The 5,000-nt window shown below is 43.7% G+C and overlaps 1 protein-coding gene across 3 annotated transcripts in view; it reads right to left on the reverse strand.

Moving 5' to 3' along the window:
* LOC135112248 (uncharacterized) overlaps positions 1-4,545 on the reverse strand; it is a 136,668-nt gene extending 132,123 nt beyond the window's left edge. The window contains exon 1 of one of the 3 annotated variants that reach the window (XR_010274212.1): positions 3,932-4,533. The gene's annotated coding sequence lies outside the window, so the exon portion shown is untranslated. Of the gene's footprint in view, positions 1-3,931 lie in introns of all 3 variants that reach the window. The other 2 variants (XR_010274209.1, XM_064026507.1) reach the window with 2 other exon arrangements.
* Positions 4,546-5,000: the final 455 nt, after the last annotated feature.

Genomic DNA, 5,000 nt, shown 5'->3' on the forward strand with positions numbered 1-5,000 from the left:
CGTTTTATGAAGTATCATGTGATGAATATCACATACTCATAGAAATTAAAAATCAAGTGATTTTAACTTAGAGTCTGTTCAGATGCTTGTAACGCCAAGGTTTAGAAGTTACAGGACATCTGAATATGAAGGTGCTAACAACTATTGAAGGGGAGGGTAGGAAGAAGGAAGGGAGGTGAGGGTAGGAGCAAGGAAGGGCAGCAATGGTGGTCATTGCCATCTTGAGGGTGTTATTTTATTACTCATAAAAATTTTCGTAAATAATGATAAAAATAAACTAAAGAACACAATGTATTGCTGAAGCAAATAAAAGCGTAAACATGATATACTCCATATGGCAACAACGATTAGCTGGATGTTGCGGGACAGGTCTGTGTAGTCACCTGTCCCTGGTGGGCGTTCATACTTAAATGTTCTGTAGCTTTTAAACCATAGCGTTAAAACCATCGGATCAGTGAATGTCTCCGACTTAGAATAATTTGATCTTTCATTTCTGTAAATATGTGACGTTCCTCACCGGACAACCTGCATGCTGACATGAGTTCTACGTTTTATAATGACAATACACATCCTTAAGCTAACTTGAAACTAAGAAGAAGAAAACTTTTCTCAGGATAATCCGTAACTAACGATGTATGCAAGATACTATGAAAATGTGGGAAAGGTGTGTGCGTGTGTGCGCGCGCGCACAGAGAGAGAGATATGAGAGAGAGAGAGAGAGAGAGAGAGAGAGAGAGAGAGAGAGAGAGAGAGACCTGCTGGCCACTAATGAAAGTAACTAGATATATATACATACTAGTGATAGTAAAGAACGTGGCGGGGAATAAGATACAATAGATGAAGAAAGTTCCCCACCTCTTGACTCGTGTAATGTGCTGCCAGAAAACAGTTAAAACAATATTTACCTTGTGGAAAACACTTACATACTGATATTAGAGAACATACGATACTTTTTAAGTCACCATGAGAGATGGATGGAGAGAAAAAAGTGGGTGGGAAAGGTGCCTGAGGAGAAGAGAGAGAGAGAGGAGGGAGAGGGAATAAAGAGGAGAGAGAAGGAGGAGGAATAAGGGAGGCGATAGAAGGAAAGGGTGAGGAGGAAAGTGGCTCGAGAAGGGCGCCTGAGGAAGAGGCGGGGAAATAATGCGAAGGGGAATGCTAGGAAAAAGAAAAGCATCACAGGCAGAAAGGAAAGACACAGAGGGGAGGAAAAGTGGAAGAAGAACAGGGAAGCGGTCTGAGGGAGAGAAGGAGGGATGGTGCGCGGTGATACAGAAGCAGGAATGGGGTGATGTGAAGCTGGGAGAGATAGGGAGAGGGGAGCGGGAGGGGAGGGAGAGGGGAGATGAGGAAAGATGATGTGTGTAGGGTACGAAGATAAGAGAGAATGTTTACATGATGGAAAGAGGTGTGTGTGTGTGTGTGTGTGTGTGTGTGTGTGTGTGTGTGTGTGTGTGTGTGTGTGTGTGTGTGTGTGTGTGTGTGTGTGTGTGTCTGTCTGTCTGTCTGTCTGTCTGTCTGTCTGTCTGTGTGTGTGTGTGTGTGTGTGTGTGTGTGTGTGTGTGTGTGTGTGTGTGTGTATACTCTTGTAATTTCAGATAAGGCATATACACCTGGGAACGGTGACACTTACTTCCATTCATAATTTCTGGAGTATTTCATAGCAATCAATCGCTAATGAAGGAATAGTTGGAGGACTATATAACATTAAATCGTAACCTTTGACAGGGTAATGGGATCTGAGCGCCTTAACTACACACGCAGTACGCTTTCCTGTTATACCAAAATGAGGGTTCAACGTTCAAAATGGTAAGCATGTTGACGAAATTTTCCTTACAATGGTCAGTCTGCTGGAAAAAAACCTTTCAAATACAATCCCATCTTCCCTCATACATTCATCAGGAGAAATACACAGTGCGAGGCTCAGTGCAGACCACCCGAGCGGCGCCGCCTTTGTTCTTTTGTCCCTTTGCCTCCGTGCTCCAGAACTGATGCCCACACACCACCACCAATACTGACTGATCTCATTACCTGTGTGAGTGATCTGATCAAATTCAATATTAACGGCACGAGGAGGGGACGCACAGCTGGGCTCGGCCACATCACAAAGCTGATGACACAAGGAAGGCTTGGGACGGTTCCAGGGACGTGTGTTCGAGTGTAACCTTTGTGTCTTTTCAAGCATACGAGTATTTCAAAGGTAAAAACTGTAAAAAAAATACGCGAGATTTGTACATATAGCTGTGAAATTAAATGTTTTGCATTATTTCTATTTGAAGTGGGTGTATGTGTATTTTTAAGTTTGTATATATATATATATATATATATATATATATATATATATATATATATATATATATATATATATATATATATATATATATATATATACGTTTTGCAATATGGTGTATATGTATGTAACGCAATAAAAAAGTGTTGTGCAGCTCCGTGAACAAGTTAATGGTGTGGTTGGTGATATTATTAAAATATCTGTATGTGTTGATTTCGGCAGGCGAAAATGAAGCCACACACCCGCCACTAACAACCTTATTACCGAGTGTGTTCCATTCAGCCACACACCCGCCACTAACAACCTTATTAGCGAGTGTGTTCCATTCAGCCACACACCCGCCACTAACAACCTTATTAGCGAGTGTGTTCCATTCAGCCACACACCCGCCACTAACAACCTTATTAGCGAGTGTGTTCCATTCAGCCACACACCCGCCACTAACAACCTTATTAGCGAGTGTGTTCCATTCAGCCACACACCCGCCACTAACAACCTTATTACCGAGTGTGTTCCATTCAGCCACACACCCGCCACTAACAACCTTATTACCGAGTGTGTTCCATTCAGCTATCACTCAAAGACCAGCCACGTGCCTCAAGATAAGCTAAACCCGGGGATGCTAACACTGCAAAACCACACACACAGTGAGGCATCTTAAGGCAGTAGAGTCTCGGGGTAGGTGTTGAGTACGGCGTCTATTGCAAGCATGATGAAGGCAGCGAGTGAAGCGTGAAATGCGTGAAGCGAAAGCACGGCACGCGCCATTACAGGTACACCCAGTAACGGAAAGTCTAGTCTGGCTGAGGAGGCGAGGCTGATCATGGAGGAGATACTGGCCCATGTTCTGAAACGGTTCACTTTTCCACCATGACTATTTTCAAAGGCCACAGATGATTACCCGGATTCAAGAGTGTTTCTCCTGTTAATTATATAGAAAATATTGCTACTCTGTCTCTAGAAGCATAAAAACATCCTTAAAAATCCTTTACCTTCAACTATAACTTTCTGAAATTACGGAAGGTGCGGCGCTGAAGGGTGTCAGAATATGGTCCATTACCGCCTCCGTCACAACACCTGGGTCACTGCAGCCAGTCAAGGAAGTATTACTTTGATAAATCTGATACGACTTGATGCTGCTGAGGACGAGATGTTCATTGCCACCCTGTTGCTGTGGCGACTTGTGTTAGCGAGTCTTGTTCGCGGCACTGACACTGGCAAACGTCTAACACCAACAACGTGCTATAAAGAATATCAGCAACAACCAACCCTATGATATCACTAAGGAAGCTCTGATACGAATAAAATGATACACCAAAGCACATCATTAGAACATACAGCTCAGTGTGGCGTCCTCGTCTAACCGAGGTGTCATTCGTTATCCTTATTGTATATCTATTCATTATCTATTCTGCTCATGGCGTGTTGAAGAGGATAAGAACGATGCGACAAGACAATAGGCCTACCTGACGCTGTCTCTGTAGAATACATGGACACGTTCTAGAGTATATGAAAACGTAACTGTCAGTTGGGTAGACCAGTAGGGCTATCATCCTTGTCCTTGAATTTCTCTGGTCTTAAACCGAAGCAAAACATGGTGACTGCACACCAAAGACAACAAACATGAATCAACAACTGTACCTCGCTCCTACTGCTGTCCGGCGCCGCCACGGAGGAAATCAGGCAAGGAACACCAGACCTGCAGCACCACACTCCCCGCTGCCGGCGCTCAGTACCCACGCCCGCTGGCTTCTCCCGGCAAAGTCTGCACCATGGAAGCTACAGAGTCTAAACCTTCCTTGGCTGCACTACTGTCACGTACAATTAACGATCACTACACAAACTAATGACACAGGTGTTCCATTACTGGGGTGATTAACGCGCAATTCAGATCTCCACGTAACCGCGCGGCGCCTTGGTCCTCAAGTGGTGACGCCAGCGCGTGGGACCTCCGCCTGGCCAATCCGAGACTCGGTTCGTCCTCGAGGTTCACTGCTTCGAGTCTTGCTTATACCTTTTCTTTATTTCCGGTATGTGGTATGCAGGGATATGCCACTCAATTGCTGCAGTGTGTATGAGGCAACAATAATATCACACGGTATACAAAGGACGTATGAGAGCATGGCAGGTCTACGAAAGGCATATCTCAGCTCGGTTTCAAACATCTACGCTGACTCGAATCCCTACCTCAAACGTCACATTGCCAGATTCACCACCACACTGTACTCCTGCAGTGTGCACGAGGCAAGGATCAGATTACACCTCATGCAAAGAACATTTAGCAGCACTGCAGGTTCAAGAAAGGAAAATTTTAGCTTGGTTTCAAACAGCGATCCATCCCGACCCGAGTCCTCAACTTAAGGCGTCACTTTGCCAGATCCACCACCACACTGTATAATGTAGTGTGTAGATAAGATAAGATAAGATTTATTGTCACACTGAATACATATTCAACATGAAATTCTTTATGGCCTCCAAGCTCTCCAAAAGATATAAAACTTAATTCTAAAAAGTAAATAGTGTTATATTAGAAGTGTAGTAAGTTAGCTATGCTGAGATGCTAAATAGTTATACAATTTTATACTCTTTGGAATAAAAGAATTTTTAAACCTATTTGTGTGTAGCCTTGGGAGAGCCAACCTTTTGTCTGATCTAAGGAAGACATAATGTTGATGCAGTGGATGGCTTACATCACTCATAATCTTATTCA

Source organism: Scylla paramamosain, chromosome 23 (genome assembly GCF_035594125.1).
Source record: "Scylla paramamosain isolate STU-SP2022 chromosome 23, ASM3559412v1, whole genome shotgun sequence".
Classification (NCBI taxonomy): Eukaryota; Metazoa; Arthropoda; class Malacostraca; order Decapoda; family Portunidae; genus Scylla; species Scylla paramamosain.